The sequence below is a fragment of the Lingula anatina genome, chromosome 3 (assembly GCF_051362555.1).
Source record: "Lingula anatina isolate TDL-2025a chromosome 3, LinAna3.0, whole genome shotgun sequence".
NCBI lineage: Eukaryota > Metazoa > Brachiopoda > Lingulata > Lingulida > Lingulidae > Lingula > Lingula anatina.
In genome coordinates this window covers 2,266,201-2,289,970 of record NC_141769.1, presented here as the reverse complement: position 1 = coordinate 2,289,970, position 23,770 = coordinate 2,266,201, and the positions used below count along the sequence as shown (strand labels likewise).

The 23,770-nt window shown below is 36.7% G+C and overlaps 1 long non-coding RNA gene across 1 annotated transcript; it reads left to right on the top strand.

The window, feature by feature from the left end:
• Positions 1-7,093: 7,093 nt before the first annotated feature.
• On the top strand, positions 7,094-8,729 carry LOC147762779 (uncharacterized). The gene is made up of 2 exons (XR_015333495.1): positions 7,094-7,965; positions 8,462-8,729. It is a non-coding gene; the product is annotated as an uncharacterized LOC147762779 (long non-coding RNA).
• Positions 8,730-23,770: the final 15,041 nt, after the last annotated feature.

The window sequence follows — 23,770 nt, the reverse complement described above, 5'->3', positions numbered from 1 at the left end:
TCTTTAAATTTTATTTCTTAAACTGTTACAAAAAGATTTCCAAACATGCATTATTCCATTGGCTGAGAAATTGCATCTATACATGAACAAATAAATTATCTAACTATACCTAGTTTTATGATTCTTACGAGGTACTGAATAATGATTTTAAATAAAAATAATTATTTAATGAACATTACCGGTCATGCTCAATACATCAATAAAAAAGGATATTACTTAATAACACAACCTTATGCGGGTAGTAGGCTACCGGGACTTATATATATTTACTGAGAACTCTTCTGAAATTACGGACATAAGAAAACGCACTTTGATAAATCATACTTCCTAGGGGCACTTTCTTGCTATGGAGCTCTCTTTCCAAAACTTTATAAGTTTTGCCAAGATCAATTAACCTTTTTACGTGTATTCTTTTTGAGGCAACTCGTCTATCTTTAGGGGCCTAATTACTGTTCCTGGGTCAAGTTGTAACTGACCCTTTAACATGGAAGGTGTGTTGACATGGGCAACCCTTCACTTCAAACGAAGCCCTGAATCCTCAAGAAAATTATGCCCACCTTGCCGACTTTGACATTCAGGTACACAACAATACTGAGGCATGTTTATTAAGGCCAGTACCACAGTCCAACGTATACAATATCCAACATGGCGACCTAGGAAGGACTGAATTCACACTAGCGACACCTGGCGCCAAGCGGGCTGGTATTCCCCAATCTAGCAGATGATAGAGAGTCATTGAATGCAGCTCTGGATATGCTAGAATTGTTCTCTCAATGTTCAGGATTGAAAATAAATTTTGAAAAAAGCCAGGCTGTTTGGATTGGAGCAAAGCGCTGCTGTGGTGAGGAGTATCAAACCTCTAAAAGTATATTTTGGAATCATAGTGGGAAATTTTAACTACTGGGTATTTGGTATAACCTAGCAAAGGAGGACATTTATGAAGAAAATTTTAGAGAAAAATTACATTCCATCAAATCGTTGTTAAATGATTGGTCGTTCCGTCATATTTCACTCCTAGGTAAAGTAACTATTTTAAAATCCTTGGCACTCCCTACCATCATCCAAATATTAATTGTCCTTCCTATGCCTGCTGATCATTTCTTTAAAGAATTGGAGCGAGTCTTTTATCGCTTTATCTGGAACAGTAAAATAGATAAAGTTAAGAGAAATGTTATGATTAATTCTTATGAAAACGGTAGATTAAAGGTCCCCGAGGTGAAATCCTTCTGTAAAGCTCTTAAATTGATATGGCTAAAGAAATTGGTAAATCCACATAATTGTTCTTCGTGGAAAATTCTTTTGATGGATGAGATTGCGGAAATCGGGGGAGTTGACGTATTGCTACTTCCACTGATGGGCCTACAGTCTATACGCAATATTAATATACTAAACACTTTCTGGAAACAGATTTTGGGAGTATGGGCTTCTGTGCAAGAATTTTCTACTACTTCTCCGGATGATATCCTAGCACAACCTTTATGGGAAAATGATCATATTAAGATCAATAAAAAGATAATCTTCTATAAACCTTGGTTTCGAAAAGGAGTGCTTTACGTTAATGACCTGACTGATAATACTGGTTCAAAAAAAAGTCTAGACGTTTTTTGTGATGAATATAATATAGATTGTAATTTCCTTGACTATCAAGGCGTCATCAGCGCTTTACCTTCTGCCTGGAAAACTGTTATAAGAGGGTATCAAAAGAACCTTGCAGCAATAACAAATAAAAATCTCGTATTATTAAAATCAAAAAACAAATTAACGAAACTTTTTTACCCGAAATTTATTTCAGATAAGGAAGCAATACCTTTTAACATCCATGATAAGTGGAGGGAAAAGCTGAACATTGATTTTTCAAGTGAAAAGTGGAAGCTAGTTCATGCATTGCCCTTTCGAGAAACAAATGATCATAAACTTCTCACATTGCAATTTAAAATTTTACATAGAATTTATTTTACGAATTCGATGCTTTTTAAATATAATATATTAGAACATGAGCGATGCACTTTCTGTAATGACCCAAAAGAAACTTTATTGCATATTTTCTGGGACTGTACGTATGTTCAAGCTATTTGGACTTGTCTCATTCAGAACCTACGTACACAGTACTCTGTTGAAGTACAACAACAACCATGCCTGTTTATATTTGGAATCCTGGACGACAGCCCTCTCTTAGGTATTAATCTACTACTTCTCTATATAAAGAAATATTTCACTCTATGTAGACAGAATAAAATTACACCTCTTTGGAATGCCTGCAAAAAGTATTTGGAAAAGCAAAAGAAAATAGATTTTCACTCTTTATACCTACTGGGTCCTCAAAAGGCAGATAATCTAAGAAAAAAATGGGACAGTATAGAAAAAATATTGATATGAATAGAAAAGAACATTTGTGGTAGCCTAGGCCTACTCAGATTCTTTTATCTAAAAAAAAGTCTACCTGTACTTTTAATCAACATTTGTAAGTACTTTGTTTGCAGTGCGTGAATGGTGTGTGGAAGGTGTTTCAGTCTGTTATTGTGTTGTAAGTGTCTTGTATTAATTTTCGTGAAAAAGAAAAGTATCATGTTTTCAATAATTAATTTTTAAAATTACAATCCTAAGTGCAAGGTTGTGTCAATGACCAAAATACAACGTTGAGTCAACGTCACATTATGACGGTGTTTTGACATGGGTGGATCAACGTTGGTTTTACCTTGAATTTAGGGAGATCAACAGCAATTCAACGTATTCACCTGTTTTCATCGTTGATCCAATGCCAATTTGCCCACTGGGAGGGTGATCTAATTTCTTATCCTAATTACAACTTAGACCCCATTTCCAGAGATTAGATCGATCTACTTTAGACTGGATTATTGCAATAGCCTATTGTTTGGAATACCTAACTATCAAATGGAAAAGCTACAATCAATTCAGAACTCTGCTGCTCGTCTCCTCTGTAAAGCTCAGAAGTCCGACCACATCACACCAATTCTGCGAAACCTCCACTGGCTACCCGTGTCTCAACGAATAGTTTTTAAAATATTACTTTTGACTTTTAAGATTTTAAAGGGCGACTGTCCATTTTACTTAAACTCTACCATAGAACTTTTAACTCCTATCAGATCACTCCGATCTAGTGGACAACTTCAACTTAAGCGAAAAGACACTAAAAAGACTCTTAAGACATATGGACACAGAAGTTTCGAGATTTGTGCACCGATTTTATGGTCTAATTTTATCACAAGATCTAATGTGTCTCTGGATGACTCATATTACTGTTTTAAGAAGAATTTAAAAACTTTTTTATTTAAAGAATACTTTAATTTATAGCATCTTTTTAGTTTTTAAATTTTTTAAGTATCCTGTTCTTAGTCTATACTGGCTTTAATTTATCTGTGGGGTTGTAATGTTAGTAAGTGACAGCATGCAGTGAATAAGAGCGGGGAGTGTTTAGTAGAGTAACTTAAGTTGATTGACATGCTCTTATGGTATTTATACAACTGCGCTTAGTGTAAACAGAGAGAAGGCCGCTACAGATTGCATGAGGTAGGAATAGAAATGAAGGAAGCGGCGCGGGTAATAACTGGACAGTAGTTCAATAAATAATAAGAAAGATAATATCTGAGTTGTATTTGCTACCTCGCGTAACATGACGAAGACAAGCCTATAGCTTCGTCACAAATGGTGGAGGATGCAAAATATAAACATAGATGTTTGACATCATAAGTCTTGTCGAAAAGAGAGAGAACGATCACCGGACGAAAATATGCAGGCGAACACAAAGTATCTAGATGGGAGATTGGAATTGGACAAACATAAAATGGAAGGTAAGACAATTGCTTTAAACGATTATTTTAGAAAATGCTTTTTGTGATATTTAGATGACTTTATGAAAGCCAGCCACAATTTCAAATATTGCCTTTAGTGAGGTAAACAAGGCTGAGAAATGCAAAGTTAGCATTATCTGAATAGTTTCATTGCGCGAGAGGAGGTCAGGTATTAAGGGTACATAGTTTCAGTAACTGATATTCGCGTTGACAAAGTGTAAGGCAGTGCCAGAATTCCATGCCCATTTGAATGTTATCGAATTTCTAGAAGTAATGAATTATTGGTTATTTATTTTATCCCTTAACAGATTTCAATTAAGCAGAGTAAAGGTAAACACCTCGCGAATGCTTTTTGCGATTAACCGCCGCCCTTACCATGAGGAAAACGTTGAAGAATAAGACTTAAAAAACATAATGACCCTGCACAGTTTTTTTAATGATGCATGTTTGAACAGAATACATATGTTAGACACTATCTCGGCACAAGTACTTTACGTTAATTTAAAACAGAGTGGCAACGAATTTAAAGGTCTGGAATGCTTTTAATAGTTAGAGAATGGTGACAAAAATATGACATTGTCAAAATGTCAAGATTGCGAGGCATTTGTTTTAAAGAGGAATTGTTTTAAAAACTCCGTAAAGATAAGAACCTTGCGTCAATTATCACACACTTGACATCAGACGAACTTCTACTTAGTTGCAGAGGCGCTTGGCTTCTTGTTGTTAGAGATGGGAGATAACGTGATAATTGATGGCAGAAATCACCCCACCCAGGAGGTTCTTTGCAACTTGTTTTTCAGACAAGTTAGAGTACAAAGTTTTGTCTAGTTTACACGACAATGCAATCGGTCATAGGGTTATTCAAAACACGTAGTTACCATTACGCGCACTATTTACTTTAGGAAAAGGTCATTTACAGATGTCATTATGTTCGTTCTTGTGTTGAATGTTTGACAAGGAAAGTTCCTCCAAAATAACTCCAGGGCTTCGTTGCTTACTTTGCCCATAAACAAAGAGAGTAAGAAAAAAATAAAAAAATGAAGAAAAACGAGAAAATGAGACTGCAGGACAAGCAAATTTGTCCCAGACCACTGATGAATTATTTGAAGTAAAAGACTTACGAGGTCGCGTCAGATAAAAAGTTGAAGCACAGCATCTTATTGGAAATGGATTCCCTTTTGGTTAGAATATTAGGGATCCAATTAAAAACTAAACGAGGTGACATTAAAGAGAATAATATTAAAGTGACGGGAAAGAAAATTAAGTAGGGGGTGTGTCAATGAAATAGAACACGCCCGTTTAAAATTTGTTGAACAGACGCAACTGACATTAATACGCTGTATGACGGACAGTAAGATGGGAGTAGCAAACGCGACGAAGTTGAATTCTAATTGGATAGAATTAAGATATATTCATAAAGAGACTATCTTAAAGTGATGTCATTAAACTTTTTATGGAAAATATTAAAAGATCCTCTTCAATGTCAATGCCATTGACGTTTGTTTTTTAAACATGTACGCTAAGTCTTTTCTAGGACAATACTATTAGGAGTTCAACGGCGATATGGTTGTCCCTCATTTTCCCTCGGAATCCGTAAAAGATTCACGTAAGTAAGTGTGAGTATTGATTAAAGAAATAATTTGAATTGGTTGTAGACTCGTTATAAAATTTGTTTGGTGAATATATTTTGTATGTCTTATATTTTCCGATACCTGCTAATTTAGATAAATGTAAACATTATCCATCTTTTGATACGTCTTATGTTTATTAAGTAAATTCATTTCCGTTTACATTTTATGCATCTATTGACCTTAAGAATTTTACAGGTTGCGGAATGTTTGAACAGATGCCAACAGCTGAGATATCTCACTTCACTGTTGAAAAATTCGTGACAGACGGAGAACTGCATTTGAAAATATTTTTTTTTTTGTTGACTTGAACAAAAATGTTGCACTAATCAATATTGATAAAATAGTTTATTTTTCCAGGTTAGCCAGGCAGCGAATGAATTTTTCGTTGTTCGCCTACTCTTGTAATTTTAATATCCATCATAACGACTTTTTAAATTTTCTTTTACAGGATATGACACTTAAATGGCATTCACCTTAATTTCAGGCAATACTAATTATTCTTGCACTTTGTTTCGGTTTAGGGCTCCTGGACTTACAGTCTGCGTAATTTCAGATGATGAATCATAATTCTTTTCATAAGAATACCCCTTCTGTTTCGCCCACTACCCCCTTGCAATGTCAAACATCATCGACAGTGCGCATGCACCTTTGAAGGTGACAAGCAAACATTAAGATTATGATTAATCTACCTTATTGGAAGTCCCTTCAATAAAATTATGTTTTCGGGTTGCGAAGAATAAAATTGGAGAATAGTTTGAACTTTCTCGACAAATTGCCTTAATTAAAGTCCTAATCACTGGCATTTCGACGATCTTCTTAAAATGATCTTGTCAGTTGATAATGTGGTTATATTGGCAATCAAAAGATCGAGTGGAACAAATGAGTTAATTAGTATAAATGTTGCAAGGATAAATGACCTTATGTGAATATTATTTGATATATTGTGAGGAATAAAATGATTCATATGTGACATATATCAATGTGGTTATGGATAACTGAATATGTGGATTTGAGGTATAAAGGTGTGCGCATGACGTCATATAAATACTAGCATCTGGGACGCCAGATTGCGTTATTATTATTTTTATTATTAGCATAAGTATTATTGTTGAACAAAGTATCGTATTATTAGCATGGTTCCATATATGTTTTATTGTTATCATAATAATTTGGATGGATAATACTATGCCAAGTTAAAATCTTGTCTGTTAAATGTGACTGTATTCAAGTTTGATGATGATTGTTATACGTAGTTAAGTTTTTCTTGACATGCATTTCTGCTTCATTCATTTTGGATATATTCGTAAACGCTGGACATGGACATTCGTGGATATAAAGGAAACTGTGAACATTTATCTACACGTATGCCAACGTGCGCGAATAAGACGTTTATCCATATACAATGAGTGGCAGATGACAATCGCTATGCACTGTCTAGAAGGACGGATTTGACATTATATGATAACTGAACTTTCGTGCTAAAATTCAAAAATGGAGGATATAACGGGCTATACCAAATGGAACTTTTCATTTGAGTGGATATGAACTTTAAATTTTACGAGTTAACTTTGATTTATATTTTATTGCATGTGGTTGTAGCGACACATTAAGTATTGTGTGTTGAATAATAAATACGTTTAGTATTAATAATATATATATCAGTCATTCTTTGCTAGTGGTGCACTGGAGGGGGGCCATAACAAGAATGTTATTTAAATTTAGATAGCCAACCAAATTCTCATGACATCGTTGTGTATGTTTCAATAACAAATCAAAGAAGCTGCATGAGCAAGGAGGATGTTGTTATAAAAGCAAAAAAATAGAAAAAGCAGAAAATATATCGAAATAACCCTCAAAATGGCGTCCTTTTTTGTGGAATTTTGACCCTACCTCTATTTAAGAACAGTTTGTTTAGGGTTTGAATGGATTATTGAAGCAGGGAATACATCTACTGCAAGAAGATTTAATAAACAGAATGTGCAAATTGTTATTTAAATAAAAATTTATTTGAAGTCACTGAAAAATGATCACAAAATTAGCTTAACTTACGATACATGCGGTGTCCCACCCCGATGAAAATTTCATCTAATCCTATCTTTCCGTATTAAAAATGTTCAATCGTCCAAAGTAGTATGTCGGTTAGTTTGTGTCACGAAGTCCATGATAATATCAGTTTTCTTAAGAATTTCACATTTATTGCTCAGCAAGGTCGATTTTTCTTCACCGCGTCCCAATATAACGTTCGCAACGCTGAAACTTCAGAGATCGATTTATATCAGACGACTTTAAAATGCCGCGTGAAAATTATACATCGATAGCGATCTTCTTCCATACTCACTAACTGATGACGTCTTACACACGAATGGCTTCTTTTGCACACTAAAAAAACCAGCTCAAACTGGCGGGTGGCCCATTCTGATAACATATCACGCAATGACGCTGTCGAGATAGGATGCAGGGCACAGGTGTAATTCCCTCGATTTAACCGTCACAGGATTGTTTATTGGGATCTTCTTTGTATGAAGGTGAGAAATAATGAGTTTCGTTTCATTTTTCTTCAATTGTTTCAACATATTTGTGTACCGATTGATTTTTACCATTCTATAAGTAGGGTGACTTCGTCTGAACTTTCGTTTTGCGTCTGTTTCACATGGGGGACTAAAGGTCATATTGAACATGGTGACGCGGTGATACCGTATTCATGTTCTCTTGTTCTCGAAAACTCAATCATCGAAATTGAATTACTTTTTTTTAGTTTTGTCTTAAATTAAGCTGCTACACTGTATTCCGTGCGTTTAAAATTTAACCGTCTGTAAAAACAGCAATAATGGATTACTAGCAACACTTACGTTACGCAATGAAGCACCGAAAATGGGTGAAGAAAATGTGTCTCAGTAATGCGTGTTTGCCACTCATAATGCACTGTACTTTGCTTGAATAAGCAATAAACTATTTGTGATCTTAGGTTATCCATTGTTCGTTATCAGAGTTAACAGATTCTTTGTGTGATTTTTTTTTCAGAATCCCAAGGGTGGATGCCTTAGTGAGCACAGAACAGATATCACCATTGGTCTACATATGTCAGGAAGAATGTTATAATTATGAACTTTGTGTTACACTGAACTTCATTTTGTTAAATTTTGTATTTAACTGAACTTTATTGTGTTAAAATAATAATAAAAAAATAATAGTTCTGATAAAAAACTACAATCTGGAACATTCTTTAGATCAACTTTGTTCAGTGTGTGTCCCATATGACAGAGTTACAGTAAATAAAATATGTGCATTATTCCTCTGTGTTTGTCAATTCCATTTTAAAAGCATGTGAAAGTGGTGTGCCCCTCATGAATGAAGTGTGTATGGATAATAGCAAAAATATTGTTATTATTTACATGATTATAAAAAGTTTTTGTACCCGCGTCAATAACGTTACCGTGACCCACATATTCACCATTTTTATTAATTATGAAATGTGGATAAAATTCTTCAAAACCAGTTTTGAAGCATTGAGACAACACCCCCTTATGATTTAAACTAAAACTGAAAACATTCCATTAGACTTTCATTAGTTTGTGCAAAATATATTACCCAGGGTAACGCGTCTTGGATTTGGTGGGTATAGCTGTTCAACTCTCCTGTGTGCCCTAAAAAGGGCAGCTGCTGTTTCCCTTTTTATGAAATGATAAACTGTGATGGTGTAGCTATCACATCGCAAAATTACAGCTTCCCAGAGAAAGTTTGAAATTTTCGGTCAAATTCAACATTTTGTAACCACTAGCAAAGAATGACATATATATTCAGTTTGTCGGTCTCATAATTATTAGTTATTGATATTTAAATATACAGTTATTGGTATAGGAACAGTGTACTTAACTTTTATAAAGATGATGACGTGAAACTGATGATATGCATTAAGGAAGATTCTTACTTTATTATTTTTCGGTACGTTTTTGTTCAATCGTGGATTGGGTTTGATATAAAACGATTGTTTCTCTTATAGTCATCAAAAGAGAGCGCTACCGTGTGGATAAATATGAAGATGAACAGGTACTTCGTCATCGACGATGCGCTGGTCGCAACGTTGTGTGGTGAATGCTGTTTATTTCGACTGGGGATGGCCAACCCTATTGTCTCACGTAGTACACTCCATCAATATCTAAAAATGACAAACGACAGAGAGAAACCTTATATGAAAATGTGTCAGAGCCATAATAAGAGAGTAACAGATTTAAACATCCGCGCGGAGAAAACAAATAAAAATATCTGTGCTCTTGGGCCGCACATTGGAAGGTGTAAATGCCAATACGAAATATATCCACGAACATTTGTATTTTCATAAAAATTTATCAATCTATCTTCCTTTAAGTTATATTTGAGGTTTCATGTCAATTGTATTTCTATCTTATCGTAGGTTTATAATGCAAAATCTATGTACTTAGTTTTGTTTTGCATGAATTTATGATAAAAGACAAATGCAGTGTTTAAGAAAGTTTATTTTTAATTAATGTATATTTTAATTTTAAATATGCCTGGGGACAGGCATATCGTCCCCGGGAGATAATGTAATGTTAGTAAGTGACAGCATGCAGTGAATAAGAGCGGGGAGTGTTTAGTAGAGTAACTTAAGTTGATTGACATGCTCTTATGGTATTTATACAACTGCGCTTAGTGTAAACAGAGAGAAGGCCGCTACAGATTGCATGAGGTAGGAATAGAAATAAAGGAAGCGGCGCGGGTAATAACTGGACAGTAGTTCAATAAATAATAAGAAAGATAATATCTGAGTTGTATTTGCTACCTCGCGTAACATGACGAAGACAAGCCTATAGCTTCGTCACAGGGTTTATATTTTTTTATGTAAACAGCGCTGAGACGCATGTGTAGCGCGGTTTTAAAGAAGTGTTTTATTATTATTATTTATTATATAAGTCCGGCCATTTGAAAGTCCTATCCTTAGGCAATAATACGGTAACGTTAAATGATAAAACTATAAATGTATATGAAATCCTGCTGGTGAGCCATATATCAGACAAAAAATGAGAGATTTGTAACTTCAGCTCGTCTGTGTAGTGGTTAGCGTGCAAATACGTAAGATTAGAATTTATGAATCAGTCTGTTACATCTATGGGTTCGAGACCCCCTTTCCCCAATTTATTACTTGTAGCAAAATGTTTAATGGTGTTTTCAAAGTGTTCGAAATTCCGTGCTCATTACATTTACAACTATTTTTATGTACAGACACAGATGTGTCTGTACATATAGCTGTCACCTGTGTCTGTCGTCGTCGTCGCCGTGCATTTTCACCGATACACGATAAGTGAAAAACTATTTTACCTTATGGCTTGATACTTACAGAACTGATGAAAATTCATGATACGCAGGTCAAGTTCGAAAATCAGCATGATCGGTCCATTTTCATGGAAGTTATGCTGTTTTTTCACTTTTTTCAGCATTTTTATGACACCGATAACACGATAAGTGAAAAACAGTTTTACCTTTTGGCTTGAAACTTACAGAACTGATGAATATTCATAATACGCAGGTCAAGTTTGAAAATCAGCATGATCGGGCTATTTTTATGGAAGTTATGCTATTTTTTTTTTTTTTTCATTTTTTTTTCAGCATATATGCAATACCGATAACACATTTCAAGGAAAATCAATTGGCCAATTGTCTTGAAATTCACAGGGGTGATCAGTCTTAAATGAAATACAGATGAAGTTCAAAAATAAGTTGGATTGGTTCAGTTTTGGTCAAGTTATGCCTTTTTATGTATATAAGTGTTTTTTCCTCAGATTTAATTCTTAGGCATGTTAACAGTCTCATTTGTGAACTAATTAAATATGTAAAGGTGTTCCTTTGACATTTTCTGCATCTTAACAATATTGTTAGTTGATTATATAAAAATGATGGTAAACATGTTATTGTGTATTGTGTAATCAAGTGTCAAAAATGGAAATAAGCTCATATCTTTACAGTTTGTCAGATTCAATCATTCACCATGTTCAGAATCTCAGAATGAAGCAAACTGGACATTTAAAATTGTTCTATTGATATTTTTCCTATGTTAACAATTTTCTTAGTTGTTCATTTAAAAATGACAGTAAATTGATTATTTTGTTATATGTAAAAAATGTGTTGAAAGTGGAAAGAAAATCATTTCAGTACAGTTATCTCGTTTACATTTTGGCATTTTGAAGGTGTGACTCTGAACTTCCATGGCCTTTTAGTCACAAGCTAAATTCAGAGCTATAAAATCACTTGCCTTAATTAATTTCCAAGTGCCGATTAAATAGGATTACATAAAACACGTTGAGATTTTCCAGTAAAGCCCCATAGGTTAAGCTCTCTTAACTGTGTTACATAATTAGGAATTGGTGATAATTATGTAGGTAAATGTTGTTTAATATTGCAAATAAGTTTACAAAAGAAAAAAATGTATAACGCCAACATTAATGCTGTATTATCCTCAAACACAAATGGGGTTATTCATATCATGTTAATACAGCAAGATTAAAAGTTTGAATAGCAGCTTTATTGGAATATTTTTGTTGTGTTTTCTTTTTAATTTTTTTTTTTCAAACACTGGCATTTTCAGCTCCCTTCCACCTAAAGCTCTTCACATTTTCTGTATTTCCACATAAGCAGTTGCATTGGTTTTTATGTCTTTAAACATTATGTAATATTATTTTATGCACTGTCATCATTTTCAAATATTGGGATTTTCATTATGTGAATTTGAACTCTCATGGTCCTGAAACTGTAATCTTATTGCAGGAGCGGATTGAGGCCGTCTTCTGGGTCTTTCGGAAGACGGTCAGATTTTAAAGTTTACATTGATGGGTATCTGTTTTTTCTGTTGGAAGACCATCAAAAATGGAGGATGGATCAACAAAGATAATTTGGAACACTGCCAGAAAATACCTCTGGATCTGCTCCTGTTATTGACCATGTTACCCGTTGTGCATGATTAAAATTCAATGTTGATTGACAGTGCTATTATAGGCATTATTTATTATTGCATCAAAATTGACAAAATAAACCATTTTCTGCATTTTTATTTTCTGTTTTTGTCTGTACATTTGACAGCTTTGCTGCCTTGTTTTGTTTTGTTTTTTAAGTGCCAATGCACCAAAATGGCAAGGGGTTATTACAGAACATTTTATACATATATTGCAATTTTCAATTTCTAAACTCTTGATTTGTCTTAAATCTCAGTCCATACTTCCCAAGAGCAAATTTCCATCGAGTTTGAGGTTGTGTTTCAATTTCTGCGAGTGTTAACCGAAAAATAAATCTAAGAATGGAGATCCCGCATTTAGTGTAAAGTGAGTTTGCTCTTAGGAATAAGGTTTTGAAAAAGAGAGATAGAGAAAATAAGCATTTCGACGCAAAACACAAATGGTACACCTCAGTAGAAAAGGACATGAAATAATATACACTGTACATATACCTCAAAGGAGGAAAATATAGGATTACTATTTACATGTATGTAGACTTATGTAATTTACTCTTCTGTTTCAGATAGCGATCATTGTCAAGTTGGACCAAAAAACGCTTAATGACAAATGGTACAGTGTACTTATTTATGATCACTATCCCATACCTGACAACATGCCGGTGTAACAGTAATCCAAGTCCACCAGGAACTGAGGTCCTTCGGACCTCGGTTCCTGGTAATGGTTGTCTGTAGGACTAACATTACTTGGGAATAGTAGTCCTACAGGGACGTAAGTTCCTGGCTCATAATTATAGTAGGTAGGACTTGTATTACTGTCGGACTTTTATTCCTGTTACACCTATGACAGTAATAAAAGTCCGGCCATTTGAAAGTCCTATCCTTAGCCAATAATACTGTCAAATGATAAAACTATAAATGTATATGAAATCCTTCTGGTGAGCCATATATGAGACAAAAAATGAGAGGTTTGCAACGTCAGCTCGTCTGTGTAGTGGTTAGCGTGCAAATACGTAAGACTACAAGGTAAGAATTCATGTATCCTTCTGTTGCATCTATGGGTTCGAGACCCACCTTTGACATGACCTTACTCCCCTCTTCCCCCTATGTATACCCTGAGTATCAGAGCAACGTAAAAGCTAGCTTGCTAAATATACTTTGTGGTGAAGTCGCTTTTACTAACTCTGAAGACCAGCGGCCATGAAAGTTTTCCATCAATCAAATAGAACTGCTCCGCAGTGAAAATGCAGTTGAATGTCATCAGACCAAAATAAAACGTAAAACAAATTTAATTCTGCTTTATTTAATTTTATTTGCTGTATTCAAGATGTAAAGTGAAAAAATAAATAATATTCTTCGGAAGGAAAGAAAAGATATATCCAATGTTTTTGTATTTTTGCTTATCAAAGAACATTTAGTCCTGAGATATACACGTGCACAATACATGTGCTTGCCGTGTGCCAAATTTAACAGCTACACTGTATGCCCGATACCACTATAAGGGCTGCGCAATGGCTACACGAAAATAAGTTTTTACAGCAGAATGTTGCTTGTATTGTGGCATTGACCTTCGACTGCAAGATATTTTCAATTCAAACTTCTAACTCCGCGTCAGGCACTTTAATTGCTTCTTGTCTCGCCTGCACGAGACTTCAGCGCAAGGTGTGAAAGGCAGCTCCAGGCGGTCAAACCTGTGACGTACGAGACTTATGACTTCCAAATATGGATCCAGGCGGACACAGCTGTGACGTGTGACTTCCAAATATGGAAGCGCCCCAGGTAGAATTTTGAAGAAGAACGCCCCCGAGTTGCCACTGTTCGCTAGAGCCTGGTATTGCTACTATGGGTTATATATGAAATCAAGATCGAGCTGGCAATACCGGAATCTAGAACCTAGGGTACCTATTTATTACTTGTAGCAAAATGTTTAATGGTGTTTTTAATGTCTAATATGTGTTCGAAATTCCGTGCTCATTACATTTACAACTTTTTGTTTTGTTTTGTCTTTTAAGTGTCAAAGCACCAAAATAGCAAAGGGTTATTACATAATATTATATACATATAATGCAATTTTCAATTTCTAAACTGTCTTGATTTGTCTTAAATCTCAGCCCATACTTTCCAAGAGCAAATTTCCATCGAGTTTGAGTTTTTTTTTTTAATATCAGCGAGTGTAAACCGAAAAATAAATCTAAGAACGGAGATCCCGCGTTTTGTGTAAAGTGATTTTTCTCTTAGGAATAAGGTTTTGAAAAAGAGAGAGAGGGAGAGAAAATAAGAATTTCGACGCAAAACACAAAAGGTACACCCCAGTAGAAAAGGGCATGAAATAATATACACTTTACACATACCTGAAAGGATGAAAATAAGAGATGCCTTTGGATGGTGCCTTATTTTGTTAAAAAAAAAATATTGGGCAAACCAGGCTCATACATATTGTGCAATTAGGGAGGAGTACTCCAAAAATGTGCGTTAACACGTCAAAATTTGCGTTTACTATATGAAAAATGCACATAAAATAAATAAAACGTTTTTGTTTCTTCATTAATATGCATATAAACTGCCTATCGGAAAACATTGTAAAATATAAAGATAAAATGTCATATAAATATAATAAAGCAAACGTTTATTATATCTTTAAAACCCGTATTTCTCTATTTCTATTTATTTATGTTTCTTGGTGTAAACTATATAGGACATGCGTTACTAAAATGTTAGGAACGCACGTCCCATTAGGACGTGCATTACTACACGTAGGACTTACATTACTTGGGAGCCTTCGTCCTACGGACATTGAATCCTTGTAACTTATGTCCTAGGACTTCCATTCCTAGCAATGCATGCCCTAGGACTTGCAATCCCAGGACTTAGTGTCCGGGCGGACTTGCGATACGAGGACGTGCACTCCTGCCACACCGGCAGTCCAGTGCCCAATAGAAGGCTGTGACTACGCCACAGATGACCTTGACGCCACTATTGTAGCAGCCCTATTCACCACACACAGCTCTGTTCATACCAACGCCCCCGTATCTGCAGCCAAAGTGGAGAAAGTCAAACGGCCCACAATATCAGCCTGCAGTACCAGCGAAGAGTGGTCATACCTTAAGTCTAGATGGACAGAGTGTATGCCGATGCAACGAAGATAGCTGGCAAAGACAGGGTTATCCAATTGCTGGAATGTTGTGATGACCCCTTGCCAAAAGACCTAACCAGGACAGCAGGTGGGAGCCTTGCAAACAAATACATCGATGAGGTGATGGCCGCAATGAAAGTATAAGCAGTACGCACAGAGAACACAATGGTGGCTAGAGTGACACTACAGAACATGCGCCAAGACAGAGATGAACCTGTCCGCAACTATGGAGCCCGTCTAAAAGGCCAGGCAGGAGTGTGCAAATTTTCTGTCTCATGCCCCAGTTGCAACACTGCTGTAAGCTACAAGGAGATGACCCGTGATGTTCTAACCCGTGGACTAGCAGACTCTGAGATCTAAATAGACCTTCTAGGGGACCAGGACATGACATTGGAGGAAGTCCTCCAATTTGTTAAAACAAAAGAAGCAGGAAAGCGCTCTGCATCATGCTTACAAAAATCCCAAGCAGCTGAGGCCATCGGTAGCATTTACCGACGCAAGAAAAAAGAGACCCCCACCCCTGCTGAAAAACCACCCCAGGACCCCTGTGGCTACTACACGGAAAAACTGGCACTGGCCATGGCTGCCCCTTTACGCATTCGCAAGAGAGATTGCCCCGCCTTTGGGCACAAATGCCAGACGTGCACACAATACCATCACCTTGAAGTAGTGTGCCGTAGCAAAGATAAACCCAGGCCCAGCCAGAAGACTACTTCCTGTCATGAGGCACATGACTGTGAAGGCGCAGTCTTTCAATCACCATCACAAAACAACATACAAAAGGCAGGGCCATTGCTTTAGATCATCATGAATGACACTTGGGTGCGAAGAGCTTCCAAACCACAACCGTTCGTCAATCCCAGAATCACGGTCTGTACAGATGATTACAGAGAGCAAGGCTTCAGCCTAATATCCTCAGCCACACCAATTAACCTTTTTCATCTTTTCTGGAAATGGAAATTGCACTGTGGAAAAGTGAGTCGTTGCTATGTCGATACACTTGCAGCGGTGCTAAAAACCATGGCTGGGTTTACGTGCTTTTTGTCCCGCTGCTACAATAACAGTAAGCGAGATCGACACATGAGGTTTAATAAGTTCCCAACAAACCCGTTAGAATGAAAAATATGGTAGAAAGAAAGGAAAATATAGTAGGTTTGGATCAAAAGCAGGGCACCGCGTTTCGAAGGCGGGAAGAAAAACGGATCCAGAAGCGATCAAATAAAATAAAAAACAGAAATGCTTAGTTAATCAACGGATATAACGAACTATTGGCAAATAGAACTCGGGTAAGCAATGCGAGAAAAAAAACATTATAAAGATCTGAAGAAAAAAATTGAAGAATGGGGACCTAAAAAGAAAGAAAAGACTTTAAGCATGAGATTATGGAAAAAGAAACTAAAAGCCGTGAAGTTTTACACGGGGATTCTACTTACAAAAATTCAAGAACTTTCACGACTTCTTGTGTAACAACAAAGAGAATGTTTGAAAAGTTTTGTATATAATATACTTTTTTTGTATATTGATAAGTGATAATTTTAAATGTAGTAGGCCTATCACAGGTTTTAGTCTCTCATAACCCTTAGTAGGATGGGTTCTATTTTTTAACGTGAGACGTTAATAAAATTATTATTATTATTATTATTATTATTATTATGTATCCAGTCCCGTATTACTGATTTGTACAAACGGGGCTCATATTATCAAGATCAACAGGGACATACGAAGAAGAAAGTACATCGGCTCTTGTTGAACGCGTTATCGGCAAAATAAAAAGTTTTTTAATTTCTGAACTCAATGACAAGAGAATTGGAAAGTTCAATGGACATATATTATTTTTTACGTAAAGAGAAAGCAGAAAAGCCTTTCTGTAAGCTACACGTGCAAACATATATAAAACATGTATGGTAAAGACAAAATGGATAATAAAAATAATCTAATAACGTATTTGTAAAGTAATACAAATATGCTTAGTACACTCTTGCCCAAAATGGTTGGTACACGGAAATTTTGGGAGGCATATTACCCTGTTTCTTTCATTATTATTGATATTATCAAATTAATACTGTTTATATTGTTAAATATGTGAAGCTGGATGATTGGTTAAGTCAAGGAGAAACAAACAATGCAAATGTGAAAAAAGGGTATTTTTTTCTCATGCCCCCCACCCCCCCCCCCCAAAAAAAAAAAAAAAGAGTACTTTTTTGCATAACAGTACCAAGTGAAAAATTAAAGATAAATTTATACTGTGATTGACAATTAATATGAAATTAGGAGAAGTTGTCAAGAAACATCTTCAGAGTTCATTATTAATCTAAATAGCGGGTATGCCCACCCAAAGCTTGCATAATGGCCGCCAGACGGCTTGGCATACTGTGAACTAGAGTTACAGCTCTTTGGAGAGGAATTCTGGTCCATTCATCTTGAAGGGCATCTCGCAGTTCATCTAGATTTGCAGGGGGAAGGTTTCTCCTCTGAATGGCATGACCAAGTTCGTCCCACATGTGCTCAATTGGGTTAGTATCTGGCCTACTTGCTGGCTGTGGCATCGGCTGAATGTTGTTTTTCGGACATTAGTCTGCAATTAAGCGGGCTGTGTTAGTCTGCAATTAAGCGGGCTGTGTTTGGAGTTGGATTGTCATGTTGCAATTTAAAATTGTCTCTGTATATTCCTCTTTCGAACAGCTCCAGGTTCTGCTGGAGAATGTCTCTGTATCTGGCAGCGTTAAGGTTTTCATCCAGAGGAAGCAATGGGCAAATACCGTTGCTGCAAATGGCACCCCATACATGTATGTACAGAACCACCTCCTCCACAGAGGAAAGGTCGTAGTTGTGCCCCCCCCCCCCCCCCCCCCCTTATCGAACAATTGAGCAAGTAACACATAGCTGATGCCTTATCAGGTACCAAACGATTAAATCAGTTCACCGACGAACAATCTGCGTGTCAGTTTTACCTATATACACTGTAGGTACGAGTCAAGCAATGCAGGGAATCTTTTCATTTTATTATTTCAAAAATATCTTAAGACATCCTTCAAACAAGACAAAAATCGTAATGAATTGATACTGCCGGTAAATGAGGTGATATCACCACAGGTTGCATATATACATGTATTGTGAAGACGTAGGCCTACGCACCTGTCCACACTCTAGAAAGCTGTGTACGAGTACTACTGGTTATTTTGATTTTATAAAAAATGTGTCTCTTTCGCATATCTTTATTATCGGAAGCATTTAAAAGAACTCTGAAGCTATAGTTCGTCGTCACTATTGAAAGTAAAGCCACGGCTCGGACGCTTAGGTGAAGTCTAGTTGTACAGCGCATCGTATTAAACTGAGAAATAAAACATTTAATTGCTCGATTCTCCGTCTGTTTTTTTTGCCTACATTTGACGCATTTCTGTGCTTCAGCCACCTTTTTAGTTTGACACAAAGTAGTGCACGCTTCAAACAGCCTTTTTATATGCGGACCTTGTACACCATCTACACCTAGCATTGCCATGCTGGAAACAGCAGAGGACTATCATGACCCCTGTGGTGCGCGGTTCCTGTCACGCGCACTTCTTATTTCCGCAAGGATGAAAAGGGTTAATAGAACATCCCTCAGTGGCAGACACTGGTTGTCAGAGCTGCCTTGCTGGCATTAAGGTAATCCAACGTCTAGGCCTGAAGCAACAGGATCTGATCCCAGTCACTATGAAGATGCACACTGCTGTTAACAATGGCATCAACATTCTTGGAGCAACTACCCTTCGCTATGCTGGGAGGGGCCCATCTGGCAAACTGGTGGAAACAAGACAAATGACTTATGTCACCGATAACTCTGACAAGCTCTTTATCAGCAGGCTCCTACAGAAGCATTGCTCTTGCCAGCCTATCCGACCATTCTGCTGTCCAACTGGATGGAAGATTACTCATAGACAATACCAGCCCTAATGGTGACCTGGACACGGACAGCTTTCAGCGTGCTATGCTTCAGTGCAGGAACACCCCCGACAGAGACAGCAAATTCTCACCAGCCATGTGCGTCTTTGGACACCCCATCCGTGATTTCATCCCCATTCCACCAGGAAGGTATAAACCACACACCACTTGGCATAAGACTCTTAATAGGGTAGGGTAAATAATAACTTTTTTTGGAAATCTCTCAGGGAACATGTGATTTTAGAGGCAAAATGGGCTGGGAGCATTCTTTAGGTCGGTAATTTTACTATTTTTGAAAACGCATACAAAGCATATGCACTGCATATACAGTAACTGCAGTAATTATATGTATGTATATAATTCTATTGAAAAGTGTTGAGTGAAGCACAAATTTTTGATAAGTGAGTGTTTTATATGGCAGAAAATGATGCTAAACACACATGTGCAACTATTTTTCTCTCACAACAGCCATTAAGGATGGTAAAATGACAATTTTCAAAATGGCGGACAAAATGCCCTAACAAGAGTTTCAACATCGACAATTCAAGGAACCTATGTTTTTATTATGCCTTTTCTTATGTTTTTAAGGTTGTAAAATATTTATTCTTACGTTAACAGTGTCATTGTTACATTTTAATTAAATGGAGTTTGGTTACCTTGTTGGTTGATAGTTTACTGTCAAGCTTGAAAGAAGAGCCAGATCTCAGTCAGTCAAAACGAGGAGTGATAAGATGTCTCAAGTTCTGCTGGATGTGAATTATGAGGCAGAATCAGAGTTATCCTGACCCCAAGCAACCAATGGGGAATGTCTTTAAATTATTAAAAAGAAATGGATGGAATATTTTTGTTCTGCACATAAGAAATCGGGGAAACAATCACTATCATGTACTGAGACCAGCAAAGAAGTTGCCTGAGAAATATCCAATGTCTTGATGTCCAAGAATATCTTTCCTCTCTTTGAGAACATTTACAACAGAATAACTGTATATTGAGGCTACATATTAAAAGCATTGTGCCTATATATGATGAATCTTAAACACTTTTTGTCACGTTTTGATTGAAATCTTTCACTTTTGTATATCATCACTTTTAATCCTTGCACTTCACAGACAGTTAATGCTTCATAAGTTCCCCAAATATATCATAATTCAACATACTTCTGTTGGGAATGTACTTCTCAAAGATTGGAAAAATACTTTTTGGAGATTCAGGCATTGGAGATTTCCTTGGCAACTGCTTTGCAAGCCTCAGCTTATGATAGGGATGTCTTCCGGCTTCATACATGTAAAACATGTAAAAATGTATCATCCATCCTGTTGTAATAAACAGTAATAACAGATGTTGGGAAATCATATCACTCCTCATTTTGATTGATCAAGATGACTGAGGTTGTTCATTTTCCCCATTATCGAATTATCAGCTCTTCACTCTAGCTTGACAGTTACCGTCAGCTGACGTGGTAACAGAACTCATTGTAAAATGTATCAATCTCAGTATTAACATCAGAAATGGATTCTACAACCCCAAAAACATAAGAAAAGACATATGACACACTATAATACCTTTAATTGTTGTTAATGAAGCTTTGGGAAGGCCGTTTTGGCGGCCATTTTGAAAATTGTCATTTTACCGGCCTTAATAATTGTTTTAGAAAAAAAATGATTGTCAGATTTGTGTTCAGCATCAAATTTCGCCTCAGAAAACACCTGTTATGGAATTTTTTTGAGATTTACCCTACCCTACTCTTAAGGCTAGGGAAATCGCCATATGAAGATGGAAGAATGACTTACGGAGCACACCAAGAGACTTGTACCTTTTCAGTAGGGGATCGTGTCCCCATCCAGAACCAGACAGGCCCTGACCCCCTGAAATGGGACAAGATTGGGACCGTGGTTGAAGTACGGCAGTTCGATCAATATGTTGTGAGAGGAGATGGCTCGGGATAAGTAACATTACGGAACAGGAAATTCCTCCGGCGTTACACTACTGTCCTGCAATTAACCCACACCAATCCAGACCATAGACTGTGATCTTCAACTGCCACACACTACCCCACCAAACCTGCCAAACTTGCATCTGATCAGGAGACAAGGAAGGAAATCTCTGGCTCTCTTCCAACACCACCTGCCTAAGTTGCCGCTGATCAGGAGGAACACAGGAGAGAAATCCCTGGCCTACCTGCAACACCTAAGGCCAAGGCTACCCCCACTCTCATGACACACAAACGCAGTGTGAAATCCCACCATCACTGACTGCACCGCCCATACCTCAACTGTTCAACACACCTTCACCCGCCACAGATACGCCATCCAAAGGGGCCGTCACCCCAAATCGCCGCCTTCTACCTTTGGGAAATGCAACTCCACCTAGGTCAGTCAGTGATAGCACACGTGTTTGCACCACTCCACGCCCCAGGACAGTGGATAGTCAATCTGGAATGTCCCAGCCTCTTACCATGGACCAACCTAGACGCTCCACTCGTATCGCTCGACCCCCAGCATGGCAAAAAGACTATGAACTGTCATAAACATTTTAACTCCTGTGTAGTTGCACGCCAATGTTTGCTGTTCCTGTTATCGTTTGCATATTCAGTTTAACTGTTGCTCCTATTACTTTGTAGTTTTCTCACACTAGTGACCTCTCATAGACCATTGAAACATTTCAGTCTTTCTACTGACTTTGGTTAGCAGTGAACCTAAAGACTTGGGGGGGGGGGGAGATATAGGATTACTATTTATGTAGACTTATGTAATTTACTCTTCTGTTTCAGATAGCAATCATTGTCAAGTTAGACCAATAAACGCTTAGTGTACAGTGTACTTACTTAGGTAGAGAATAGAAATTGATAAAAACAATGTGAAAAAACTTTTTAGAAAATATTGAAAAAAATGGGAAATATCTTTAAACTCTGGTCTCTCTGAGAGACCTTTCAGTAATAGAAAAGACAACAGTTGGATTAAAATTTAGTATTTCTCATCTTAATGCATATATATAAACTCTCCTGCCAGCCCCGCCACCTCCCTCCATACTTAAAACTATCCACATCATACTTAACTTTATCAGGAATGGAAAAAGAGACAAAAATGGACTGTAAAAGGTACCGCAAATGAAATTTTACCAAGGCCCTAAAATTCCCATAGCTTAAAAGACTTCTTTATGAAGAAAATACGGTAATGTGCCAAGCATTTCGACAGGTCCAAAAAATTATATTATGAAATTAATTTTTCTGGGCTCAAACATTTAGTCCAAACATGAAAATCATGCGACAGAATTTTTTTCTTGTTCCGATTATTCGACCACATTGTCGGCAAGACTTGGTAAATTTTCAAGCCAGTGAAATAGATGCCTCGGCCCTTTGTCAATTGTTGTCCTTTCAATAGCTCTTGTCAATGAGGAATAAACAATTAATTGAATATTTATTCTGGAAGCGAGACGTATCTGGCATTTCCTTTGTCCCCGATGACGATAATAGTGCTTATAGACATATAATTTGTGCTTATTTAGCAGTCTTGCCCTTGCTGACTGATTTGTCACGCCCGTAACATGGGGGGGGGGGGGGGGCATTTTGAAGAATTAAAAAAAGGTCTGTCCTAGATGAAACCAAATATCGACAGTAGGTAGGATATGTCGTAAACACCTTCATATAGACCGTATATATCGTTTGCTAGCAATAAAGTTGGGGAAGAATAAGTAATAATTTTTCATGTTCGATTGAAATATATATAAAATGGTTTATTTTACACAAATAATATTTCAGGCCTACCCAACTACCAGACGCGGCACCTACGGATCCTGAATAAACCGGTATATCAGACCGGTACAATAAACCGGTATAATAGTATAGTGATAGTTCTGATGGCTTGAGACATTATAAAAAGCCTTTCTAAATATTTTAAATTGGACAAGAAAGGTCCAATTAGCTTGTTTCTAAGGTAAATCACTTCCTTAGCAAAGGTTGCTAAGCAACGCTTTGCAATTTTGGGCACTGCCCTTGAAAATGATCAGCATAGTCCGAAGAACATTTGTGCCAATTGAGTTTCATGATTTTTCCACCTTTTGAGCAATTTTTGCACCAATCATCTAGACTATTAATATTATTACTTTCTTTTTTTTCATATTTTACAATGATCTGTAACAAAAAAATTGTCTCCTAGACATACAGATTGATACAGTGTATCTGTTAAATGTCCCACATCTTTTATTTTCCGTTTTAAAATGTAGAATCTTGTATAGAAATTTAAAAAAAAACAAGTAAAGGAATTAAAGCAGAAAACATATTGAAGAGAGAGAAAAAGTGTGTGTGAGAGAGAGAGAGAGA